This window comes from Oncorhynchus masou, chromosome 21 (assembly GCF_036934945.1).
Source record: "Oncorhynchus masou masou isolate Uvic2021 chromosome 21, UVic_Omas_1.1, whole genome shotgun sequence".
NCBI lineage: Eukaryota > Metazoa > Chordata > Actinopteri > Salmoniformes > Salmonidae > Oncorhynchus > Oncorhynchus masou.
The window spans coordinates 29,273,380-29,287,973 of record NC_088232.1 but is presented as its reverse complement, the minus strand read 5'-3'; the positions used below and the strand labels follow the sequence as shown (position 1 = coordinate 29,287,973).

The window sequence follows — 14,594 nt, the reverse complement described above, 5'->3', positions numbered from 1 at the left end:
GATCATGCCCACCGACATCATTTTTCCCAGCATGCTCTATTGCAGTTCATTTTTGTAATTGTTTGTTTCAATATATGTTTTGTTTATTGTGTTTTTGCATGTACATTGATGGATTAATTAATCTTATGCTACACAAGATCAATAACATACATGTTTCTAAACTAATCCAATCTCTTAGTTGGATTTATTGCACCCCTTACTGAAATGGCTGTTCCAGTTGATCTGGTTTGGGTAGTATCATTTATATATTTTTCTAGCCCTGGCAGTCATTCTGAATGCATATTGTGGGTGAAGAAAAGTTCCAATTGTTGGATATCCCCTCTCTGGCTGGATTCCAATAGGAATTAAACATCACTTTGCAAGCCAGTAGGATCCAAGATAGTACATTTAATTCCTTGGAAGTTGTGGGAACGTACATCTTTGGTTTCCTATTGGTTCTGGGAACAAAGCCATACACTAAGTTTCCTGACCGGTAAACCAGAAAGTGACATTTTTGCTTGTTCTGGGAACGTACATTTTTAGACTGCTATGAGGTCCTGAGAAAGCTTTATTATGGTTCCCTGAACGTTTTCATGGGATGTTTTATTCATGTTCTGAGAATGGGAATAATAGGTTATTTGGAGGTTTTTAATCTTCCTTAAAACTTTCACTAAATGTTTCAATAAGACTTAAAAACACTTCTAGTTTAGTTTGGGTTAACTGTTTCTAACTCCAAGCACAGATAGAGCACATGGAAATTAATTTGCTTAGGCATTAATCATGCAAATACATGAAAAAAATGATAATGGCACGGCGTCATTGAGATTCAAACCGTATAATCTTCTCTATCCATGGAATTAGTCCACTGTGCCACCAGGATAGAGCTAGCATGCAAAGTGGTTCTATTTAGCCTGTTCAAACAGACCCCATTTCAAAGGAAACAAGCACTCATCAAGATTAGGGGTGGCCAATTAGTAGGCTCGGCCAACACACCTGAACACACTTCACAAGATAGGGGATAGAGAGAGTTTTGTTGACGCTGATAGAGTAATGTATCACTTTTTTATGCTACTAATGTTGTCTTGTGGTTTATATGGAAAGTTTTCTTAATGTTCGGAGATCATGACTTTAAATAGAGCCACGAGGAACACTGTAGGAAATGGTATGCTGAAGTACTGAAATTGCCAGAGAATAAGGTTTTTTCTTAACGCCCTCGAAACAATTTGAAAAAATCACTTACATTAGAACCATGATGAAACCTGGTGGAAATGTTATGCTGAAGTATTGACATTCCCACAGGAGAACATTGTTTCTTTACATTCTCTGAACTATTTGAGAACATTTCCAATGTCAAACCAGTTGGAGAATGTTTCTAGAACATTACCACATTTTTTAATAAATTTAACCATGTTTGAACGTTTAGGAAACATTGTGTTAAAGTATTGAAATATCAAGAAAATAACATTATTTTGTCAAATTCCTTAAATATGCTGAGAATGTTCCAAAGCCAAGCAAATATATTGCACTATTTCTAGAATGTTGTGGGAAGGTTGTGTGCAAAATAACCATAGGACAACCTCACTCTCACCAATCTTAAAGAAACATATGGTTCTCAGAAAGTTATCTGTTAGCTGGGATGTGACGATGCTGGCTTTGCTGGTGACTAGTTTATGCACCAGTGTCCAAAACACAGTGAAGGCTGGTCACCAGCAAAACACAGCAAAGGCTGGTCACCAGCCAAACACAGCAAAGGCTGGTCACCAGCCAAACACAGCAAAGGCTGGTCACCAGCCAAACACAGCAAAGGCTGGTCACCAGCCAAACACAGCAAAGGCTGGTCACCAGCCAAACACAGCAAAGGCTGGTCACCAGCAAAACACAGCAAAGGCTGGTCACCAGCAAAACACATCAAAGGCTGGTCACCAGCAAAACACAGCAAAGGCTGGTCACCAGCAAACACAGCAAAGGCTGGTCACCATAAAACACATCGAAGGCACATCAGAAACATAACAAAGGCACCACGAAAAATGTTGTGAAGACTGGTCACCAGCAAAACCAGCACCTATGCTGGACCAGTGGTCTATGCCGGTTTTTTTTTCAGCAGGGTTTTCAGGCCTCAACATCAGAGTCAGTGACCTGCAGATTTTGAATAGTTGAAGGGATGACATCTTTATTGTCACCCTTTGTTCTGGTTCTGTCAGCAAGGTTAGCAAGACACTGCTGCTAGATACATCGACTTGTGGCTTGGCTCACTGTCTAATGTGCGTTGTTGTATACTTATAACATTCTTGATATGTCTAACGTTTTCTGTAAGATGATCGTGGAATGTGAAAATGAATATTGGCAAAACTGCATTGAGACTATGTACACATCAAGTTTCTATTTAGTTACAGATCATTCATTTTTCTGTAAACCAGAAAACAGAGACATTGTGTAAGCAGCTGGCGGTGATTAATCGGGGGCTCGACGGATATATCAAAACAGTAGTAAAAGCAATACATTTATTCATTTATAAGGAGTGACTGAGTTGTTTATCAAACTTGCGGTCTCCAGCTTGGATATTTGTTTAATCAAATTTGTTTGAAATGTCAACATTGCACGACAGCTTTATTTGAAAGACTCAAAAGGAAATATATGTCATATACTGTGTAAAGTGTGTATGTGTGTAAGTATAGCGCTGTTACAGGGTGTGTTTCATATGCTGCAGGTCCTCTGAAAACTATACCATTATTTGATAAGAAATTGTGCTAAGAAAATGAGGTTCGACCGCCAAGTCAGCTAGAAGTCAACTATTCCCCTCCAACACAATTAAATGGAAAGCCTTAATCCACCATGAGAAAGGGACTTGGGTTTGTCAAAATGTAAAGTCCCCATAGCTAGGCCTCAGATGTGGATGACTCACACGTGACATCACAGTTTACAGTCGGATGCCACACTCAGGATGCCCAACCTCATGCTTGGAATTTTGTGGAGATGTAGGTGGTCAGGCGATGAGGTCACCGTGCAGCTAAGGCTTTGGGAAATGCCATAGCCTCTTGTTTGGGATCCGCTATGCTTCCGATCTCTCCGTGGGAACCAATGCCCTGCATATGTGTGCCATGGAAAAAGCACTGCAAGTAGAATGGAGTTCCAGGCCCCCAGGTTCCACCCAGCACTACATAATTAAACAAGGAGGGAATTTTACACACTTTAAAGAGAGTCCCTCTCCACTTTACTTTGGGCCAACAGCGCGTAATTGCTTTTGCTGGAAAAGCTGAAGTTTTGGGGAGCGGTCTAAATATCTTGGTGAAACTGGTAGCAACAGAGCTCTCCATGTAAGTATGGGTCTGTTGAAGTTGTTTGGGAGGAAAACTTTCAGATAAAAGCACCAAGGGACACACACACTGATTTGCCCTTGAAAGCAACCAACTAAACACATCCTGCGACTGCCTATAGAATCTACAACTAGATTCTTAAATGCATAAACATGCACCCTACTTTTATGGGACTGCAGGTTTGTGACATTCTAAGTAAATGGGGAGTTGTTGGAATGTATGGGGTTGTGGGAGGGGGAGGCCAGGGGTTCACAATAATTCCCTTTTGTAGGATATCCTATGATCTTTTTCTGGATGGCTGACTGAAAAGTTAATTTCTAGCTGGTAATTGTAGGTTATTTTGCCCTATGAGTGCAATTTCAGATTTGATAAACGAGTCCCTTTGGCAGTGCAGCGTTTATTTTCTGTGGGTTGATTTGAGAGCTGCAGCTCAGGGGTGGGATCCAGTCTACCCCACACGTCTGCCTGCCTGCCTGCCTGCCTGCTTGAGTCTAACCTGGGGCATGGCACCCTGACAGACAGCTCAGATCCCTACTGTAGTGTGGAGTTCACCCCACAGCACTAGAAAGGCTTCAAGTTTTAAGGTGGTTACCGTGAGTGTAGTTATGTTATAAGTGCAAATGTGTACAAGTCGCTACTGACTTTTTTCTAAATCCAGTTTTATTTACGATGCTTCTACTGTATGTGATTTCTTCAGCCTCCATGTTTAAATGTATTTATTGCACTTATAAGGTATGCTATGACAATTGGTCCACCTCCAGTTTATTTAGTTTACCTAGTAACGGTGTAGGTTAAAACCTCCATCTGGTGGCATTTTCTAAACAACACATAATATTGTATACTACCCTCATAAAGTACATTTTGGTTTTAAAACTATAAACACGTGCTTAGTACTCTTAGACAGGTAAGAACTGTGGGATTCAGATAAAAGTGTCAAAAAACAGTGTGACTTCCACAGAGGCCGAGATACAGCAGACCAAACAAACCTGAAATGTACCATTTTTTTAATGTAAAAAATTATTTGGAGGGTTGGAGTTCCCACAATTGTCCCCATGTTGAGGAATAAGAGATTTGAAAGGCTTCAGATAAAACATGTCACCAATTACTGTTCCCAAAACAAAAACAATAACAAATTCTCAGATCATTTACCTAATGGTGGTGCTCTAAACATGCACAAATTCCCCCTTTCCATGCGTACTAAATATTTAGACTTTTGATGACATTGCATACATCTGATTTTAAATCTGCGGTTAGGGAGCACTTTGCAACCTGAGCTGAAGTGTACTGAGAAGCCCTTAACATCATGGTTTAGTCACATTACCTGGAATTCACAGTCAAAATCATCATGTTGCTGAACATTTACCACAGAATGAGTCTTAGAGCTGTCATGCCACACAATGTAAAATCCCAGAATGTTATGTTGGTCATCCTAATGAAGCACAACCGCAAAAAAACATGAAAACATTTTAGAAAAAACGTAAACCTTCAAGTGATGCATTGTAGTTTTCCTCGTCAGGCACTCAGTGCTAATCCGCCTGGCTAACTCAAGCCACATTTTCTGCTCTCTGCACTTTCACAGTGGTCCCTGGGGCTAGTTGACATGACACAAATTTTCCGCTGTCAATAAAAAGATAAATAAATTATAAAATGGTGATTTCAAAATGACTCACAAGCATTAGGCTTGTTTTATTATTATTATTTTTTTAAACTGAAGGACCCTTAAGAGGGCTGCAGCTAGAAATCATGCACTTTTACTATGGCAGCGGCTGAGGGGCCTGGGAGCAGGTGTGTGTGTGTGTGTGTGTGTGTGCGCGTGCGCGTGCGCGTGTGTGTGGACTAATAGGTTTATGTACTATATGCCTTATCTGTGCCAATAGATCCACCATGTCTTCTGCATATCACAAACTAAGCTTTGCTTTTTCAGCTTCATACATACAATTTCAAGACACCCCTTTCCTTATGTGGTATTTCATGGCAATACTAAACAATTTGGATGAGTTGAAATAATCCCAGTACTCTGGATAAGGTTCACAGCACAGGGAGTAGAGATAGGGTACCATGCTGGATGAAATGATGGACAGGCTATCCAATCTTGGATCCTCCTTTTAAGAGTTGGAAACACCTCTCCCCATCATGTTTTATTGTGTTGTGTTCTCTAGGTCTCCGGTTCCACTGTAACCAACACCTCCTTTCCCAATCTGCTTTTCCTCCCTTGGTGCCACGGGTGTGAAAAACAGAAAGCCCAAACCTCACCGTGTGGGCCTCCTGGTCACTGTGGCAACCGTTCAAACATGGCAGCGGTTGGTGCTGGGTTAACTGCCAAATTTGTTGCATTGCTCCATCGGTTACCCCTCCAGTACCTTGCGCCATCAGTGGGGAGCCTGAAACACAGCAGGAAAGAGGAGGTGAGACAAGAAGGATGGATAGAAGGATAGGAGGGGGAAAAGGGGGCAACCCAGGACCTTCTCTGAGGTCTCCAACCCACCACGTGTACGCTGGTTGGATCCAGAACACACCAGCGTTCCCCATGGTGTCTCTCCCAGCACGGCTCCAGCTGTTAGCAGCTTGTAAAAAAACCAACGTTTTATGACAGTGTATCTGTTATTTATTTATCACTCCTGAGTAAGAAACACAAGCAATTAGCTACAGTACACACAGTCTCCTGGCAGAGAGAGGGACGAGCTGCCAGGTTTCAACCACAAGATGACTTTCCACCACTGAAGCCTATTCGTCAAAGCAGCTCGGTCAATTAGCCTTCTTTCTTAACAATTGACCAGAGGTAACCAAGGGAGACGCCTGCTTTCCTTTAATCTGGCTCAACTTCCAGATACAGCTAAGTCTTTGGTATATTTTCAAGGAGATACCAAAATAGTGAAATTAACCTCAATTTGAGATCCCTGAGACTGGTGTTGACAATACATCAACAGAAACCCCTCTGCTGACCTTAAATGGAAATGAGGCTTGTTGCCGTCAGGGAAGCACAGTAATATGCTGTTTACGTGGTTATTTTTGACTCGATTATTTGTAACTCCACAGTGTTTTAGGACATTCTTCCATCTATTGGGCGTTAGCCGTTGTTGTTGTTGCCTGCATCTGCTGAAAACCAAACAATGGCGGGTGGTCACCTTTCATCATGGTATGATGGGAATGGGAATGTATTTGGTAATGGGAAACGGTACAACAGCTTCGAGAAAAGTGACATCATTTGCTTTTATACTTGTTTTCGGTCCGTTTGCCAGGGGTGAAGCAAACCATCTGTGGCTGCTGGAGGGGGTCGTGGCTTTGGGGTATGGTTCAGTCCACTTTTGTTTACATGCCTGTGTTTTGTTTGGGTTTCAGGGCAATTTTTCGAGATGCGTGTTGCCTGACTGTCATTTCACAGTTATCGTGGTAGTTTAAGGGGTTCGCTGAAGGACGAGGTGGAGAATCGTTGGATTCACAGACACTGATCATTTGGAGCTAAGGTCACTGAGAGCTGATCTATCCTCAAACAACTGTCTTTCTCTAAACTCTGCCCAATACTGTTCTGCAACCCCACACAGACACACAGACAGACACAGATAACTGTACAGATAATTACACCCATAGAGAACTCTGTTGTGCTAGCCCAGACCGTTCAGTTGCGCTATCTCACAGCTGTTTGCTGAGGACGGTGAGGTCTCTCTGCATAAATTTCACTGATATCACCTCCATCAGAGAGCCATAAAGCTGATTTATTATAAATACAGCTCTCGTGTGTTTACTGCGCACATTCTTGGGCCTGCAACATCTTTCAAAGTGAGCACTTGCAGGTGCTCCGGCTCAGTCTCTGTGGGGCAGACTGGAATAGGAACTCAGGGGGGAAGACAGAAGGGGGAAGAGAAAGAGAGAGGAGATAACAAAGGAAGGTGGTGGGGCAAGAAAACATGGCAGCCATTACTGTGGTGATTTAGCTGGAGCTGAGGTGATAAGGATAATGCACTAAAGTGTTGAGTTACTTTCTGTCCCCACTTTCAGCTTCCCAAGAATAAATCTGGAGCTGGGATGAAGGGTATTTTTCCTAATAGCCCAGAAGCAGATGACACGTTAACATTCCCCATTAGTCAGGGTGTTCACAGGGAATAGCAGGCTAGCTAGCTGTAGCCATCAGTAGTTTAGCTGTAGTAGTACCAGAGGTAAAGAGGGCTAGCTAGCTAACTTTAGTTAGCCGTAGTTTAGTTGTAGTATCACCAGAAGGTTAGCCATAATTTTTTAATATCATCCATCATTGTCTTTTACCTCCCAAATGTAGAGGTACACCTCTGTAAATCATTCATTTGAACTGGTGCCTGTGCTGCTTGATTTCAAACCAAAATGAAAATGGATAGCCCGAACATCATACAGCCTCAAAATGGAGGCCAGTTGACTGCACTGACCTGGTCGAGAGGATCTCAATTTTCCCTCAGGTCGCTATATCTGTACTGTCTCTTTATCTCACCTCTTTTTCTGATAATGACACTGCAGAAAAGGCTAGAGAGGGAGGGAATACATCTTGGCTCTGCTTGTGGAACCTTAAGTAGTTCAACAATAATAAGCGAGAGGACAGAGAGACGAGAAATGTGAGACATTCCAGAAATGCGAGGGAGCTGCTGGCTTTGTGGATACAGCGGGAGATTGACCAAACCTAACACCAGGAACTCTGACCCGCTGATCTGCATCTTTGTGTCTCTCTGCTCTGCCCTAAGTACCTCACACAGCCCCCTTCTCTCTCTCTCTCTCTCTCTCTCTCTCTCTCTCTCTCTCTCTCACACACACATACACACACACACACACACACACACAGTATCAAAAGCATATGGCTTTCTGAATGCGAGTGAGAATAAGGATGAGAGATTCTTCTGGCAACAACTCCGCACACAAAGCAAGGGAGAGAGTTGTTGATTACCTTGAGGGTCAGCAGTCACTGGAAAGAGAAGAGTAGAACAGCAGGAGCTCCAGATTTTCTGGCATGTGAAGAGAGAGGAAAGATTATGAGGAAATCACTCACTTTGATGGAAGCCTTTTAGCAAACTTGTCAGCTATAAATGTGTTCATTTTTGCATCAGACAGGCTCCCACTCATCCCACTTCTTCACCATTTTTCTTCTCTCTCTCTCTTCCCCTTCTCTTTTCCTCTCTCTTTCTCTCTGTTTGACAGTCAATCCACGTACACATGTAGGATCTTCATTTAGGCAATCTTTTGTTGCTGAATGAAAAAAAATCCCACTGAAATTTTAGACTGGATTTGCCCTAACAAAATATGGATCAACCCCTACAAACACATTCATTAATTATAATAATTATAATTCACATTCCCTGTTGCTGCAGGATTACTTTTCTGTTGTTGCAAACTGCCTCAGATTAAGATCTTACATCTGTATAAAGATGAGTAACAGCTACCGTAAACAGTACAATTGTTCTTTAAAGCACCTGTTTTGTCCACTGTGTGTCAAGCTCTCTGTTTGTTTACACACGCACGCACACACACACACACACACACACACACACAAAGCAACGTGTAAACAGATATACCCACAAACGTCCTACCGCTGGTCACAATCTGGCCTGTGTTTACTTCCCAGCATTTATTCACGGGGTGGAAATATTTATCCTTGATGAAGCATGCATTTATCCTGCTTTTTTCTCCCCGACCACAACCTCTAAAATCAAATAAACGAGAGAGCTGTATTCTTTTCTTCATGAAATCCCATCAAGAGGAATGTCTGGAAATCCATGTCCTACTCCTCCATCATCCCCTGTTCCCCTCATTACCCAACATGTTGTTCCTATTACGCCTCTACATCTTTTATTTTTATCAAGATAAATGTGCTGAGAAATCATTTCATATTCCTCTTTTGCTTATTGCCTGCTCAAACAAGGGTTCACTAAACTGAACCAATTTGCTGCGTGGTTGTGGTGTCGGAGGTATTCTCTCAGAGCATATTGCTTTGACTTCATAAAGGCTGTACATGAACAGACGTACTGAGCTTTGTTGGCTTTTTCAAACATAAGGAGTAGTTTACTTGGCTCTCATTAAGGATGGAACACAAGCCGGACGACTTTACGAAGTTACAGAGAGCACAGGCGGCTGGTGGCACCTTCATTGGGGAGGACGGGCTCATAGTAATGGCTGGAACGAAATAAATGGAATGGTATCGAACACATCAAACACATGGTTTACATGTGGTTGATACAATTCCAGTTACTCCATTCCAGCCATTACTAGGAGCCGTCCTCCCCTGAGCAGCCTCCTGTGACAGAGGGAAGAAATACCATCTGTAAATATACCTATCAATCACAACTGTATCCAGACCAGAGAGGAAGAAGGATAATCTGTGTTTTATAAGAATTTCCATTGAAATAAACAAAGGGGCCACATATCCCTCCAAAGTCACAGATTAACAAGTGACTTTCTTTCTTCTAAACAGTTCTATTTATTCCAATTCTTTTAACAGCAACCCAGCTAGCAAACTCAACATCGTCTGATATATCTGGAAGTTAAACACCTCTGTTTTGCAATGACACGAAAGGGACCCCAGTTGAGCTCATTGGGGGGTCCCTGGGAGCTGAAATGGCGAGGGCCTTCAACGGAGACTCCAGGGGAACCAGCCAGTGTCCTTCATCACGGCTGTCCACACAGAGCTGGGTGAAACGGGGAAAAAAGAAAAAAACAATTAGCCAGTGTGTGAACAAGCCCTTGTTTATTGACTTTCTGAGGAAACTTTATTAACCTGCCCGGCCTTGAATGGAAGACACCTGCTGTTCGCACTTAGGCTGTCATTACCACTGTGGAGGGAGCAGGGAGGGTCCCAGTGATGCTCGCTGCAGCCTGCTGTTCCTTTGTCCCATGCCCGTCACCCAGCAATTGAGCACTATGATGGTTACAATGAGTTTGCACTTTGTTGGGTATCGTCGCTAAGCTGACAGACCTTTTTCCCCTCACTTGTCGGCAATCAAATTACAGCAGACAACCCCACTGACTCTGGTTTTGTTCCTTTTGTCTGTCCGTAAAATTAGGCAGAGTGCTCTCCATGATTGACTTTTGTGAGGTTGCCGTTGGTGAAGTCGGTGATTGTGAAAGAATCATATTCGGACAATACGGATACAGAAACAATTTTAAAAGCAAAGAGACCAGGACAGACACGTTGAGTCATTGTGGCTCAAGTGAAGTGGCAGGGTGCATGGGGAGGACTGGATATTGGGATTTCACAAAAAAATATTGACCGAGGTAAAAACTTAAATTTAGCATTGTTGCCCCCCCTTTTTATTTCAACTTTCCCCTTTAAAAAAATCATGTTGCTGAGCAACAGTTGCCCATGCCAGCAAAGTCGGTGGTGAGCTCACCCCTAAGAGGGACAGAAACATTGCAGTCTGTCCCTCCCAGGGCAGCGTGGTATGGGTAAGTCCTCCCAGTGAGTGACACTTCCTCTAAAGTGCATGTGTCAATGGCTAACTTTCAGCAGGACAGATAAAACACAACAGCCTGGCTTTTATCGTCCCTCCAGGGCTCAGGGACTAGAGATACTAGCCATTACAAGGACAGCACTGAGGCGAGTGTGGATGCGTGGGCTTCAGCATATCCGCAGCTAAACAGACACTGTGTGAGTGTGTGTGACCATTCTGCATGCACTAAAGTCTCTTTATATACAGTATGAGTGTCTATTTATTGACTTGTTCTTGTTCGGGAAATGAGGTAACTGGAAACCAAGAGCGGTCTACAACCAAACATTCACAAATATACAAGCAGTGGAGATCCAAATATGTAACCTGGACAAGGCTGAGACCCAAAACATGTGAACCATGTGAGGTTCATGGTTCAATGTAAATCGCAGTATCTAGTGACACACTACCCACTGGGCACACCACGTCATTTCAAAGTAGACAATTGGGTAATATTTGGTTGAGATGTTGATCAATGAGATTACAACCTACACTATATATACAAAGGTAGTGGACACCTCTTCAAATGAGTTGATTCTCCTATTTCAGCCACACCCATTGCTGACAGGTGTATAAAATCGAGCACACCGCCATGCAATCTCCATAGACAAACATTGGCAGTAGAATGGCCTTACTGAAGAGCTCAGTTACTTTCAAAGTGGCACCGCCATAGGATGCCACCTTTCTAAAAGTCAGTTCGTCATATTTCTGCCCTGCTAGAGCTGCCCTGTGTCAACTGTAAGTGCTGTTATTGTGAAGTGGAAACGTCTAGGAGTAACAGTGGCTCAGCCACGAAGTGTCGCTGATGGAGATAGCTATCGTTTTACAATCCCGTAACCAATTGTGCTATTGTGTATTTTTTTTGCGTTATTTGTAACTTATTTTGTACATAATGTTTGTGTCAGCGTGTCTTATGACCGAAAATAGCTTCTAGATATCAGGACAGCGATTACTCACACTGAACTGGAGGAACAATTTTTTTCGCGCTCTTGAAACTCAAATTCGTTTTACCTAATTTCTACCAGCATGTTAAAAGTGCAACCAGAGGGACAAAAACTCTAGACCACCTTTACTCCACACACAGAGAAGCATACAAAGCTCTCCCTCGCCCTCCATTTGGCAAATCTGACCATGATTCCATCCTCCTGATTCCTGCTTACAAGCAAAAACTAAAGCAGGAAGCACCAGTGACTCAGTCAATAAGAAAGTGGTCAGATGAAGCAGATGCTAAGAAACAGGATGGTTTTGCTAGCACAGACCGGAAAATATTCCGGGATTCTTCCGATGGCATTGAGGAGTACCCCACATCAGTCACTGGCTTCATCAATAAGTGCATCGATGATGTCGTCCTCACAGTGACTGTACATACATACAGTGGGGCAAAAAAAGTATTTAGTCAGCCACCAATTGTGCAAGTTCTCCCACTTAAAAAGATGAGAGAGGCCTGTAATTTTCATCATAGGTACACTTCAACTATGACAGACAAAATGACCGAAAAAAAATCCAGAAAATCACATTGTAGGATTTTTAATGAATTTATTTGCAAATTATGGTGGAAAATAAGGATTTGGTCAATAACAAAAGTTTATCTCAATACTTTGCTATATACCCTTTGTTTGCAATGACAGAGGTCTTCACAAGGTTTTCACACACTGTTGCTGGTATTTTGGCCCATTCCTCCATGCAGATCTCCTCTAGAGCAGTGATGTTTTGGGCCTGTTGCTGGGCAACACGGACTTTCAACTCCCTCCAAAGATTTTCTATGAGGTTGAGATCTGGAGACTGGCTAGGCCACTCCAGGACCTTGAAATGCTTCTTACGAAGCCACTCCTTCGTTGCCCGGGTGGTGTGTTTGGGATCATTGTCATGCTGAAAGACCCAGCCACGTTTCATCTTCAATGCCCTTGCTGATGGAAGGAGGTTGTCACTCAAAATCTCACAATACATGGCACCATTCATTCTTTCCTTTACACGGATCAGTCGTCTTGGTCCCTTTGCAGAAGAACAGCCCCAAAGCATGATGTTTCCACCCCCATGCTTCACAGTAGGTGTGGTGTTCTTTGGATGCAACACAGCATTCTTTGTCCTCCAAACACGATGAGTTGAGTTTTTACCAAAAGGTTATATTTTGGTTTCATCTGACCATATGACATTCTCCCAATCTTCTTCTGGATCATCCAAATGCTCTCTAGCAAACTTCAGACGGGCCTGGACATGTACTGGCCTAAGCAGGGGGACACGTCTGGCACTGTAGGAGTCCCTGGCGGCATAGTGTGTTACTGATGGTAGGCTTTGTTACTTTGGTCCCAGCTCTCTGCAGGTCATTCACTAGGTCCCCCCGTGTGGTTCTGGGATTTTTGCTCACCGTTCTTGTGATCATTTTGACCCCACGGGGTGAGATCTTGCGTGGAGCCCCAGATTGAGGTAGATTATCAGTGGTCTTGTATGTCTTCCATTTCCTAATAATTGCTCCCACAGTTGATTTCTTCAAACCAAGCTGCTTACCTATTGCAGATTCAGTCTTCCCAGCCTGGTGCAGGTCTACAATTTTGTTTCTGGTGTCCTTTGACAGCTCTTTGGTCTTGGCCATAGTGGAGTTTGGAGTGTGACTCTTTGAGGTTGTGGACAGGTGTCTTTTATACTGATAACAAGTTCAAACAGGTGCCATTAATACAGGTAACGAGTGGAGGACAGAGGAGCATCTTAAAAATGAAGTTACAGATCTGTGAGAGCCAGAAATCTTGCTTGTTTGTAGGTGACCAAATACTTATTTTCCACCATAATTTGCAAATAAATTCTTTAAAAATCCTACAATGTGATTTTCTGGATTTTTTTCTCATTTTGTCAGTCATACCTATGATGACAATTACAGGCCTCTCATCTTTTTAAGTGGAAGAACTTGCCCAATTGGTGGCTGACTAAATACTATTTTGCCCCAATGTACCTACAGTTGAAGTTGGAAGTTTTCATACACCTTAGCTAAAAACATTTAAACTCAATTTTTCACAATTCCTGACATTTAATCCTAGTAAAAATGCCCTGTCTTAGGTCAGCTTTTATTTCTTTCATCACATTCCCAGTGGGTCAGAAGTTTACATACACTCAATTAGTATTTGGTAGCATTGTCTTTAAATTGTTAAACTTGGTTCAAACGATTCAGATAGCCTTCCACAAGCTTCCCAAAATAAGTTAGGAGGAATGGGCCTAAATCCATCCTGACAGAGCTGGTGTAATTGAGTCATGTTTGTTGCTCGCACATGCTTTTTCAGTTCTGCCCACACATTTTCTATAGGATTGAGGTCAGTGCTTTGTGATGGCCACTCCAATACCTTGACTTTGTTGTCCTTAAGCCACTTTTCACAACTTTGGAAGTATGCTTGGGGTCAGTGTCCATTTGGAAGACCCATTTGTGACCAAGCTTTAACTTCTTGACTGATGTCTTGAGATGTTGCTTCAATATATCCACATACGTTTCCTCCCTCATGATGCCATCTATTTTGTGAAGTGCACCAGTCCCTCATTCTGCAAAGCACTTCCACAACATGCTCCCACACCCGTGCTTCACGGTTGGGATGATGTTCTTCGGCTTGCAAGCCTCCCCTTTTCCTCCAAACATAATGATGGTTATTATGGCCAAACAGTTATATTTTTGTGCATCAGACCAGAGGACATTTCTCCAAAAAGTACGATCTTTGTCCCCATGGGCAGTTTCAAACCGTAGTCTGGCTATTTTATGCCGATTTTGGAGCAGTGGCTTCTTCCTTGCTGAGCGGCCTTTCAGGTTATGTTGATATAGGACTCGTTTCACTGTGGATATAGATACTTTTGTACCTGTTTCCTCCAGCATCTTCACAAGGTCCTTTGC

General features: G+C 42.7%; 1 long non-coding RNA gene across 1 annotated transcript in view; it reads right to left on the bottom strand.

Moving 5' to 3' along the window:
* Positions 1-4,282: 4,282 nt before the first annotated feature.
* Positions 4,283-14,594, bottom strand: part of LOC135508065 (uncharacterized) — a 59,845-nt gene continuing 49,533 nt past the window's right edge. The window contains exons 2-3 of the long non-coding RNA XR_010450748.1: positions 8,197-9,931; positions 4,283-5,674 (exon numbers count right to left, since the gene is read on the bottom strand). This is a non-coding gene — a long non-coding RNA (uncharacterized LOC135508065). The remainder of the gene's footprint in view (positions 5,675-8,196; positions 9,932-14,594) is intronic.